Genomic DNA, 13,189 nt, shown 5'->3' on the forward strand with positions numbered 1-13,189 from the left:
GTGCCTTTGCTTAACAGGCTTGTGCAAAGCATTCAAGAAAAACGCGTGGGTGGGAGTGAGAATTTGACTGTAGGCTTTCCTGAGTCCCCGGAGGCAAATAACCAACAGCGAAACACCCTCCATCCTCTCAAAATGTTTTCCTTGATAAGAGTGTGAGCTCAGCGCAGCAAAGATGCTGAACGGACACAAAGGCCGTTTGTAGCGGGACGGCCACAAAATGAGGAAGCGTGACTGGAAGGGATGCAAATACGCAAGTGGCAGGGGTCAAATGCTGACACATACTGCGCTGCCTTTGTGCTATGCTCATAACCTCTATCAGTGACACTGGCCACTTTCGGGCCATGCAGATTTGATTCCCCCTGTCCCATGAAGGCAGCGCACAACTTCCGAAATGGCGAGAAACGGGCATCTTCTTGGCATTACTGCATTGCATGCATCCACCCCTGGCTAATTTTTGCAGTAGGAATGTGGTCGGTGCCGAGGCTCTGTGCCATAGAGATTTGGAGATCAGATTAAGGGAAGAAGCAGCATGTCCAATCCAAGAAAGAAAATACTGCTCTCCTTCATGATATTAACAAAAAGCAGACAAATCTTGCAGCCTTCAATTTTTTTTTTAACTGCTACACGTAGACCTGCTTACTCAAAAAAAAAAAAAAAAAAATTTTTTTTTTTTCCTCCTCCCAGGGTTTAGAAGCCCTGTCAGGCGTTCTAGTTCTGCATCAATATAGCAGCTTGTAGACACACAAATGGTATCAGGCTTTAGAGGGGCAGGAGACACAGTAGCATTAATGTAACATAGTTGTAAACACCAATAGGGCTTTATCTGTGTCTCCTTTTAATGATTTTTGTTGAATATGGCTTGCTCTAAAATAGCAGTTCAGGTCCCCTGTGTGAGTTTTGACACGCTGGGGCTTGGCTGAAGAAAATACATATCTTCAACACAGCAGGGTTTCGTAGAGCCTAAATACCAGTAGAATAATAAGTAAATAATGGAGCAATGCAGCAACCAAACAAAAAAAGGGTGAAAGATGCAACCCAGGAAAACAACACTGTTACAAGGATAAGAAGAAAGGAAAACCACAGAGTATGACTCCTCAATAAATGGTGCCGCTCTGGTTTTGATGTGTTTCTTCCCTTCTCTTCCTCCCACTATGGCCTGCCTGTTGTCTTCAACATAACCTCAGCCCTGGTGCTGTGGGTCACTGCTCCGCATGTCCTGCTCCTGCCCCTTGCTCCCCTGCTGAGCTCAGGGCTGGCAGCTAGGGGGAAATTCGGTGTGATTTGGAGCTGTGAAGTGCTGTATCAGCACATGGGAGATTAAGGTTTTTAGTAATTTTTCTCTTACTTGGAGAGGGGAATTAGTGAGCTCTGAAAATCACTGGATTTATTGGAAATCTGTGCCTGCTGAATGTATTTATTCCCCCATGTCGCTGGCTGCACTCTTGACAGGTGCTGAGAGGAGATTTAGAGAAACAGCAAATATTTGCTAGAGTGGTTGAAATATCTGAGGATTATTTAGATGTGACTGTTTATCATCATCTCTCTTAGTTCTAGTTCAATAATTTAAATGCACAGGCTTGAGTGTTTGGGCATTTTTAATCTACTTTTTCTATTGGATTTTATACAGGTTTCATGACTAGATCCAACTACTAATGGACTAGTACAGGTCTGATAGATAGATTTCGAGAGCAACTTTTGTTGTGATGAAGTAAATTTATGGGGAGAGCAGAACACGACTATGGATGGATGTTGTTCGTCACAGTAGAAAAACTTGGGTTGTGTTCAGCTGACTCGAAGTAATCCTGAAAAAACTCCTGTAGAAGAATCTCTATATTAGTTCTTCTGTCCATATTTCTGCAGGACTCCTTTTTGCAAAAGTTTAATTTTTTTTTTAAATACTCATTTGTAGATGGGTTGTACATCACTAACTTTTAGAGGAGGTATGAGAGGATGAGGAAAGAAAAAAAACCAAAAACACTTTAGATAACTCATTCTGGATGTCCAGATCAATAATTGTAGAAGGAAACAACAATAAAAGCAATAATTAACCTTCCCTCCAGTTTGCAGTGAAATACATAGAAATTAATGACAGCTTTGCAGTTATTTGGGAGATGAACAAATACATGCTCTGATGCACGAAGCCTGGAAGAGAGGTCCAGGACCCTGTAAGGAAGCCTGCCTCCAACACCACCTCCGTGGTTGTGCTAACCTGTGGCAAGCTCTTCCCACCTTTACCCGCTGTTTCTGACCCTAATTTTGGCCGTTTTGGGAAGCAGGTGTTTTCTGAGGTAACAAAGTGCAGGGCTGGTGACACCATCATTGCAATTTGTCAGTGGTATTCAGCAGAGCACCAGGGCTGGTTGGGGCGCTGTGCTGCCTGTCCCATGTCTCTTAGCACAACAACAGCTGATTTTGCAGCTGTTTGGTCTTTCTTGCAGCCTGGGCAGTTCTCGAGTTTGTCAGAAACAAGTAGCTGAACTGCAGTTTGTTAAGATGAAGATGATACTGGCTGACTCATAGAAAATTAGGCAGAGAAATGGCAACTTCCTATTTCTTCTGACTGTTGTGCATCTCCTCCTCCTCCTGTCCCACAGAGTTTTCCATCCACGGGTGCACGGCTTGGAGCATTGCGCTGTGAAGCGCTTCAGCAGCACAGGACACATTACTGTGTTTTCAGTCCGTCCTTGGTGAAGAGGCTGATCTGATCTGGCCTCTTTATAAGCCTTGATGCAGTTGTCAGCTCCTGCCATTTGCTGTTGCATTAATGCGCTGTGCCTGGGGTTGCTGAGCATGATTTCCATGGGAGCTGATGCTACCGTAAAATGTGCTGTGTGTTTACGAGTGTATGTGGTTGGTTGTTTTGGTTTGGTTTTGGTTTTTTTGACCATATACTTCTGAGTGCCATTGAAGGTTTAAAATAATTTAAAATCATTCTCTTTGCCCTTCTTTACTACAAGTTGGTTATGTTTGGTTTCAGTGTTTGAGAGGCCGTTTCAGCTGGGGTTACCATGGTTTTGGTGTGGATGTCATGTTCTTGAATTTACTTTTATTCTTAGGCTTAGGGAGGGCATAAATTTATTTAACTTCACAGCCTTTTGCAAAGCCCATTTCCTGGAGGGTGTGGACTGTGTGAGAGGCTTTAAGTTTCTGGAAGCACCAGTCACATTGGTTCAGTTGATGCCTGGATGTGTTTTGCAGTAATTTTTATACCGGCACCTTGGTCGTGGCAAGCACCACTCTTAGACCCTGAAGAAGTCCTGTAAATGAATGTCTTTCAAAATGTTTTTCCGTTAACATATTACCAAAATTGTTGTTCTAGAAAAATCTCAAAAATATAAAATCCAGGCTGAAACTAATAACTAAGATGCGATTTGATCAGAGGTCACAGACCTGGGAAGTTGACTTACATCCATAGCAACACTGGGCTTTAATTTTGGTTTTGTATTCACATAAAAGCATTCAAACACATCAAGGAAATGAGTTGTATTCTTGTTTTGCATCAGGATATTGCATTTCTTCTCTTTGCTTAGGTCTTCAAGTTCACCTGCAGCTTCCGTTTTAATCCTTGAAAAGTTTGAGTAGCCATACGTTGTGAATATGGCGATGCACCTCTTTATTTTGGGGCCTGCAGAGCTGGCCAAACTAGCACCAGCAAAATATATATATATATATATATAATATATTTTTTTTCTTGGCAAAAATAATAATTCATGTTAACTTCTGCTGGCTAGTGGTTGGACTTGTGTTGTGCTCTTTCAGGTGTTATTTCATGAGGATTACTGGGGTGGTTGTACCTGTGTGTGGTTGGGTGGGTTTTTTGGGGTGTATGTGTTGGTTTGGGTTTGTTTTTTTTTTTTTTACATTTCTAATGGCATTGAGAAAAGACTTGCCCACCTGCAAGCTTATCATCTACACTGCTGGCTTTAGTCTTACATTAATTCCAAAAAAACCAACCCCAGAGCGCCCTAGAAACACCAAAACAATCCCTCAAACACCCCCCCACCCCCATATGACATATTTAGAGACCCTGGTAAAGCAAAAGTTTTCAATAGAATATATTTGTGTATATGGATGGATGGATAGGTGGAGGATGAAACGAATGTTTTCTAAATCTAGACTTGTCTAACAAACGGATATGTTTTGGCTCAAAGGCAGTGAAGTGTAGAGAGAAATATTATGGCTACTGCAACTATAATAAAATAGAGAGGATGGTAGAAAAAGCTATTGCTCCAAAGAGGCCACTAGTGCATTTTTGTTTCCCTCTCTGAAGAAGAGAAGTTACGACTTATGTTTATGGAAAAATCTATCTAGAGTAACTTTCTCTGGGTCCCGTGGCCTCATGCTTGGCAGGAAACGCGTGGGAGAAGACACAGCAGATTTTGTTCGGAGGAGCAGGCAGGGCCCACTGCGAGCATCAGAAATACCCTGGCAGCTGCCACGCTGAGCCTGGGACCTGCTGAGCCTTTCAGCCTGGCTGCCTCGGCCCACGTCGTTTGTGTGATGACAGAAATGCTTAGGCAGCGGTTGTCTCTCACCTCGCCACTTCTAACAATTGTCTTGCCCGTGTCATTTACAGCACTTCGGCCGGCTTGATGGCCCTAGTTCTGTGTGGAACGCTTCAGTGCAACTGGACTACCTCCCTTTTTACCTAATGGGGCAAAAGACCTCCAGAGTCATTGCTTTAGTGGAATTAGTAGGCTGTGTAGGTAAAAATCTGAATTATTCTGGGCTGGCAGCGGCTGGGGAGGGGGATCCTCCATCACGGTTGTGCTGCTCCCCTGCCCGGCTGCCAGCGCTTCCGAGCCCCTCGGCAGCCAAAGTGAAATTCCAGAAGGTGAACTTGTACGCGTGGCAAACTCATTCCTGGTTGCCTGGGCTGAGTTCCCCTCGGCTGAGCTTCTGTCCTTTTTTACAGTTTCAACACTTCTTACCCCTGAGACATTGTCGTCTTTCCTAATTAATCTTTTCGTTCTTTGTAGAGTCTGGACTTCCTCTCCATATCCTGTTTAAGTGTTTATTCATCTGAGAAAGGCTCCAATATTTCCTTGCCATTTTTTCCCCCCTTCTGCTTGGAATGGGAGTGTGAATAACCTTGGTGTTCTTCACAGGAAGTATTCCTGTGTGTGAGCACAGCCTCGCTAATTTTCCTAAAAAAAAAATATAAATAAAAAATTAAAAAATTTGTCAGAATTTCCTGTTCTGAGATCCTAGAGCTCCCATTGCATTTGCTTTTGTCTATTTGACTCTTCTCACTAAATAGTCAGTAATTTTTGACAGCCAGCTTTTCTATCCAATCTTTACTTCTCATTAAGGCAAGGGCTAGAATAGATCAATCTCATTTCTTGTTCGTGAAAATAATCCCATCAATAATAGGGGGAAAAGAACCCCTCTCAGACATTTTTTGGGGGCAGCATTTATCAAACAAGGTGAAGGAAGCTACATAGTGTCAGAAAGGGACAACGATAGAATTTGTCCCATATAGATGTAATTATCGTTCAGGGAAATTCTTTTCATTTCCAACTAGTAAGGTCAGCGGGTACTAGTTGCAGCAGGGCTGAACTTGCTCAGCGTTGCAAGAGGCTGCAGGTTAGCCTAGACCTCTGCGTGCCTGGTGTACAGCCCTTGGGCAGCTTGTAGGGATCTCCGGAACAGCTTCCATCAGGCTTTTGCGTTCCAGGTTGGTAGCCTGCCTGAGGACTAGGCAATGCTCCTGCCCATTCCTAGGCTGGAATGTTGGAGAGAAAGGGTATCATAGAAGAGGTACATGCTATGGAATAATTTTTGTTCTTGCGTGGTGAGCACCTCCCTCTTTCTCACGTGGACAAAGGTTATCCATGCCTTAAATGCCTTATTTTTCAGGAAAGGCAACATCCCGTATTTATTTTAACCTGATAATTTTAGGGCTAAGTTTAATATGTTGACAACACTGGAAATAGGATGCATGTGGCTTGCATCTGGGGTATAGCACTTGTTAATAAAACAGTGATGATAAACTGCTAACTTTTTTCCCAGTGTCCACTTTCATGACCACTGTGTATGTGTTTAAACCTGAGCGCGCATTTCCTCAGTGAAGATGCTTGTTCTGTTCCAAGCACGTAGACTTATCTAAGCATAATAAAAGAGCACAATAAAAGCAGTACATAAAATCAGTAAAGAGCAATGCTATTCTGTGCACAAAGTTGGAAAGGCAAAAAGGGTGAAGAAAGTTTAGGAATTGGCCCACGACATGCATCAGAAATGTCTGGTGGGGGTTTTATCTCCTTTCTTCCTTGGAGATGTAAATGCTTGTGTGGAAAACCTACTCTTTCTCCTTGCGTTGAATTTCTTCTGTTACTGACAGAAATCCCAGTTCTCATAGTTCGCATAAAATGGATTCAGTCCAGGGCGATGGTTGCTGGGTTCTCATTATTAATCTAGAAGGCTTCATACTTGCAGCGTGTCACTGGGCTGTGAAGAATGAAGAAAGGGCAGAGGCGTCTGTCTGGGGGAGGGGGGAGAGGCAGCATGCCTCCCTCTGTATGAGCAGCCTGTGCAGTGGTGATTTCATGCTGCTTTGAGCATGAGCTAGCGCCAAGCCCGGCCAGCGCCAGCCGTTCTCACGGCCGAGGGAGCCGATGCGGGGCTGCCTCCTCTGGGAGACCCTCCGCCAAGCGCGCCCATCCTGGACCCCGCTGCCAGCCGGGAATTGCGGGCGGAGGCGAGGAGACCTGCCCAAATCAGAGTCATGGCACATTTAAATTAAAATAAATATTTAGTGCATGTTTTCCTTTAGGAGCCTCTTGTGTGAATCTTACGAAATGTCAGTGTTCAACTTGAGTGCAAACATAGGCTTAATTAGAAAGGATGGTTTTTGCTTAAAGCTGTATGTCACTGCTGACCAGCGTTCGTAACTCCGTTATTAATGGTTTTTCCTAATGACCTGGTCTGAAGATTCCCAAACCATGATCCCATGGATCACTTCAGGTCTGTGGGGAGCTGACATGCTGTGGCAGCTGCTGTTAGGCTTCTTGCCAGAGATCAAATCATGCAAAAAGCAGCTAAAAACACACTGATGCGTTGTTTTTTGGGGTTTTTTTTTTTTTCTTTTAAGAATTTTTTTTTTCTTCCAAGTAAGCAAGTGCTGTCTACTACAGCTACTTATCTCTGAGTGGGAGGGAGAATTCCTGAGGACATCAAGGCTGTGGAGAAGTGGTCCCTGGTAGCTCTTTCAGGAGGAGTCATTGACACTTTTTTTTCCTGTGCTTTTTTTCTTCTAGTAAATGATGATTTATGTGCTTTGGTGTTGGATTAATGCTTACTCCTACCCATCACTGTACCAATAGCTAGGTGATTTCTGGTGTAGAAATGAACATTTCTCATGATCAAAATACATGGTATGTTCCATATATGGTCTGTTTTTAAATCCTGCATGGGGTTGCAGAAGATGGATGGACTTATCTTTCAAAGAAGTTTACACTTCTGTGAATCTCAAGTATGATAGTTGTTATTTTTATTTCTTTCAATATCACAATTTTAAGTACCTCAGAAGACAAGACCTGGCCAACTCCTGTTTCAGGAAGGTTTTTGGAAATACCAAAGACATATCTTTTTTTTTCTTTTTGAGCTCCACATTTAATCCATATTAATTTTGTTAGTGCCTGAAGATTTTTTTCTTCTTACTGTCCTAGTCTCTAAGACCAGAGAAGGGGTTCTTGCAAAGAAAAGGTTAATTCTTTTTCCATGACTTTGGAAAGGAGAAGACTATTTCAAATTGTGAGAATATTTATTTTTATCATATTGACAAGGATGTTGGGATGAAACAAATGTGGTGTGGGGTTTTTTTTGTTTTGTTTTTGTTTGTTTTTTTTTTTAAAGACAGCAGCTGGTTCCAGCCTCCAGGTTTGGAGTATTTTCAGTCTCATCTGCTTACAAGCAGCTGGAAGCAAGCCTATATGGGTTGCTTATTTAGGAGGTTGATGTACTTTCTGTGGGGAATGCAGAACTGGATCTCACAGAAAGGAATACATTAATGTTGTCAGTGATGAGTTTTAATAAACTGAGCTTGCACCAAGGGCCTTTGAAAAAGTGCTTTACTCTGAAAGGCCTTTTGATCATCTGCAAATAAAAATACCAACCATTTGACCACGGCCAGATTGCCTTTGTAAATGGTAGCTTAGTTATTTTAGATTTGTTGGTTGATTTAGGTTTTTTAGATGAATTTGAAACAAATATCCCAATAAAAGAAAATTTTCAGGGGAGGAGGATTGCTTTTACATTCCAATTACTGGTAAGGGAAAGAATGCCTTTGAAAAGCCAAAACCTCACATAAGGACTTTCTTATTCATGGTGTGTGTGTGTATGTATATTTATATATATAAAAATATGTGATAATTTTCCCTACCCCATGCAACTGGTATCTAGTGCCACATAAAGAGACTCAGTCTGAATGATGACCATTAAATAAATCTTCATGGAGATGATGTGCACTGTTCAGCTGATGTATTGCTTTACAGAGAATATGCAGTGAGTGTGGAGGGATTATTTTCACTTGAACTGTTTGCATGATGGAGGGAAGATGAGGCAGCAGCAAAATGGGTCAGCCTGAATCCCCCATTCTTTGTACAGAATTCAAAAAAATGGAGATTCAGCAAGGAATGGAAGAGTTTAGCCCTTTCTCTCCTTGCTTCGTGCACATTCTGTTTTCTGGGTTTAATAAAGCTGCTAATTCTGTTGGGTATGTTTCTTAAATTCTCAGCAGTTAACATGTATTCAAGATGTTTCCGTTAGGAAAGTTTTCTTCTTTCCATATGCTAACTAAGGGGCTGTAAGCAGCACTGCCTTAAAGGGAGAGCAATGCCTGGTTCCGGGAGAATGGCAGTGCTAGGCAGCGTGGGGGATAAAAAAGATGACAGGAGTGATTTCCCAGTACCACGTCTGCTTACACAGTGAGGTACTTGCTGTATGTTGCTATGGCCTGTGTTTACAAAAATATGTTGTTTAAAAAAAACCCCCAAACAAACCCCTAAGCATCATGAAATACGCTTATGCTTAAAATATATATAAATGTTACTTATTTTTCTAATAATTATTTGAATGTTATTGAGAAATGTGTGAATAAGTTCTGTCAAGTGATTACCACTAAGTGGTGGTAGCTGAGGATGTAAAATGTGGTACCCATTTGCTTTGCACCCTGCAGAGAACTCTCCTTCTGGGTGGTGTTTTGAGCTTCGTGTGTACAAGCGGTCCGGGATGCCCTTTGCAGCTGCATGCATTCCTGCTGCCAGTGGGCTCGGGGGCTGGATCCTGATGTTGTTGGCTGTTTGAAGTCAGGGCATTTCAGTACACTTCCTACATGGAATTTCCTACCTTTTGGCTCATTTAACATCCAGAACCTTCCTACATGGAGTACCGTTATTGTTGTTCTTGCTCTTTAAAGAAATAGCCTAGGCTTGTCATGATGAATCATATATTCATTGCCCTGAATTTGAATTTCTGATTAAAAATGACCCATAACTTTTAGGTATTTCAAACTCTCCCATGCCATTGTCTTAGTCATTTACCAACATTGATCATCCCACAACTGTATTTCAACATCATTTGAATACCCAAATCTTTTTCTTTGGCTGTAGCATTCATTTCTGCGTGGCTATTTCACATCACTACTTTCTCCCACTTTTGACATGACCAATATATATTTTCAGTGTGCGTACCGCACTGTTTTACTGGACAAATGGCATGTCAAACAGCCTGGTTCTCCTTCTCTGTTCAAGAACCAGAGTTTTCTGTACCTTAAGAGACTATATAGATACTATTGCAATTCTTCTGGGTTATATGCTGCCACTAATACCTCCTGGTAGGAGTCAGATCTGCTTTCCCAGCAGGCTGTTGCTGCTTTTAAATATTGAAAGGCCGCTTGTGTAGGCAAAGATCTCGTAGCAAGGTTGGACTGAGCAAAATGGAGCAGGCAACTGAGCTTTCATGACAGCACTGCTCTGCTCGTGACCTTTGGATGGCAGGATTAGTGTCTGTCTCTGGAGTGCCTTTTTCTAACAAGCGAACAAACCAAAACCCCCGCCCCAGGATGCAGGTGCTGCAGTAAATAAATGGAGATCAAAGTATTTTGTATTGTGAAGAGATGCTATCAAATCACGTGGTGTAAAAAGAGGAGAATGTTTTGAAAAGGCCTTGATTTAAGGTGTTTCATCTTAGGATGTGTCCTTTAATTTTCTGAACAAATTTTAGGTCACTTATACAGGGTGTGTTTTCCTGTATCTTTCCTTTATATTGGCAGTCTGTGAGCTGCGGAGAAGCGCTATAGGTGGACCATAGCGTTCCATGGATGGATATATTTTTCTGCTGTTGTGTCCGTTCCGTTCCCCCCTCCTCCCCCATTTTTTTTTTTTTTGGAGGATAACAGCAGAAATGTGCTTTGCAACTTTCATATGAATTTAAAGCATTTTTTTTTAAAAAAACCCCAAAGCTGCCAATATAAGATTGATATGTATTCATATGTCTTGATCAATGTTTTTTATGAGACTGCTTCAGCATGAGCATTGTTTCAGTCTCTCTGCACTTGCAATTAATGATTGTAATTAAGCTGCTGTTATGATACATCATAGAAGTGTACTTCTGAGTGTTCTTTTAAAAATGATGTTGAAATACAGTTGTGGGATGATAAATGTTGATAAATAACTAAGGCAACTGCATGTGAGAATTTGAAATACCTAAAAATTATGAGTCATTTTTAATCAGAAAAATCATGAAAGTATAATTTTTGTTTGAAGGATTTTCTAGGGTTGGATAACTTTGTAGTAAAAAGAAATTAGATTGGAATTGCATCCAGGTTTTCTTTGGAAGTAACCTGTACTGCACTTCAGGATCCTCCAGAATGAAAGCTTCAATACAAACTAGAAATTAAAATGCTCACAGAAATATGAATGGAGGGGAAGTAAAAAGGAGCCACGATATTGTATATCATGACCTTGTGAGATAAATAAGAGCCCATCACAGTACTGGATCATGATAAGGGGGCAGCTAATTTCTTATTTGTACAACCAAATCCATGCCTGATTTGGAGTGGAGGTGTTTAAAGCTGGGAGGCATACCCTGCTGGAGGATGGAAGCATCCTTCTGGCACTGACTCGTCACCTGTACGATGGCACGTGCTGTACTGTTCCGCTTGCACCAGCAATGGTGGCTGGGGTGAGAGGAGCTGGATCCTAAAAGCTTCAGGCAGCCGCTCCCAGTGCTTGGTCCTGCCTCTCCGGGATTTCACCGCCCTGCCCCTGCATGAAGCATGCTTTGGGTGATGTGACTTGTCACAGGCTGGTATGTCGCCAGGGAATGCCCTTTTAGGAGAGGTGTTAACATTGGAATACTGTTGCCCGTTTATCTGAGAGGTGTAATTTTTAGAGTTCTTGTCTAAAGGCTGTTTCTACTTGTTTTCGTTTCACTGCTAAATTGATGAATGTTGCCCGTTCTTCAAAGCTGATTAATCAAGATCTTAACATGTTGTTTAGATTAAAGCAGCTTTATATTTCATTAGAAAAATATTATGTAATGATTATATTTGGACCTCATCTTCTTTTTCTTTTCCCCTGCTAGTATTATTCCGTGGTGGCCTTCAAACAAGGGATCCTGTTAGATTCTCACTGGGTGGCCAAGAGGCAGAAGATTGCAAGAGTTATAAAGATTCATGTTTGTTTTGGGTAGAGGCTTCAAAGGCTCACAGGCTTCCTTACACAAGGATGCAGTCAGGAAACAGGAAGGCAGGGAAAAAAAATTCTGAATCTGTTTTATATAAAAAGGGGATCATAGAGCCACCATCCTTGCTTAGCTTCAATGGAAAGGCAGTATAGCAATGGATTTCTTTGCACTACGTCTTTGATGTTTGTGTTAGTTGCCATCAATAAAGCTTCCTTTTTTCTTTACATGTACACTTCAGTAATGTAAAATACAGTGACACATTCATAAGGCAAATAGTAAATAGTGCACTAAAGCTTAGCGACTTAGTGTGTATATCGAGGTGCTGGATGATGGGATGTATTCCAGTCCATATGTTCTGCAGATTCCAATTAGTAGGACCCTCCTGCTATGTGGGATAAAGTGTGAGTTAGGATTTAAAGCTGTGTATTTATTTTTTTTATAAGTTATTGAAGGAATTACCTCATCAGTTCCTTCCAGTACCAAAGATAACTCACTCATGTGGCTTGCCCAGGCTGGTCTGTATCTGGAGGGCTTGTGATTTTGTTGTATATCACCCATGTTAGTCATTTTATTAGATGATGTTAAGATATGGCTGTAAATCAGAATTCTAACACGATATTATGAATGTCAGCAGGAACACTCATCTTTATATACCATGTCAGAGTACTAGCACTTAAAGAATTGTGCACTGTACTAAGGATGGATGACAATAAAAGGAAGAAGCTGTATTTTGTCTTATTCAGTCAGTTGAATCCTTTCACGAAGAAAGGAGGGAAATCTTTAGTGTTAATATACGGTGGCTTGTATATGTTGTTAGTGGTGTTATCTGTTAGATTTGAAATACCTGGTGGTCTTGGTCAAGAAAACTGTTATCTGTGTGCTTTCTAGCTATAACTCTTTTCTTTTTAGATTCCCACCTTCCCACGCCCTCGCGCTTTTTTTTTTTTTTTTTTAGGAGGCTTCCCGTTAATGGAGTTGCACATAGGAAGTGATTCAGATTGCAGACTGCAGACTGGACACAGGCAACGTGTGTGCATACAGAGATGCTGTGGGATAGGCAAGACTTCCTTTCAAAGTCACCATGGAGCAGAAATCCCATGGTTTCCACGGAGGAATGACTCAGGAGGACTCTGTACTTGAGTCATTTCTTTGAAACTGTTACCCATTGTCAGTATTTGCCTACACAGGCGTTTTTGCTTGTGCCCTTTATGTTCGTTAATAGGTTAAAATCTATATTGCTTTTGTGGTGGAGGAGCTTTTTGTTTAAGTGGGGAACTGGAGTTACAGAATGCCCAAGCAGTGTCTCAGCCTGCCATCAGGGGCATGCTGCAGAGCACCCCAGCACCCTAACCCTGAGAGGGGTGGGTTGGGGCTTCATCTGGGTCTGTGGAAGCCAGGATGTATGGAAAGGGCAGGGGTCTGCTCTGTCCTGCTGCAGGGATGTAGCCAGGGGCATCTCTAGGTGAGGAGATGATGTGCGGCTGAGCTCTGTAGTGGGGCATAG

General features: G+C 41.9%; 1 long non-coding RNA gene across 3 annotated transcripts in view; it reads left to right on the top strand.

The window, feature by feature from the left end:
• LOC119145254 overlaps window positions 1–13,189 on the top strand; it is a 270,979-nt gene that overhangs the window by 58,642 nt on the left and 199,148 nt on the right. The gene's annotated exons all lie outside the window — the stretch shown is intronic.

Source organism: Falco rusticolus, chromosome 3 (genome assembly GCF_015220075.1).
Source record: "Falco rusticolus isolate bFalRus1 chromosome 3, bFalRus1.pri, whole genome shotgun sequence".
Lineage (NCBI taxonomy): Eukaryota > Metazoa > Chordata > Aves > Falconiformes > Falconidae > Falco > Falco rusticolus.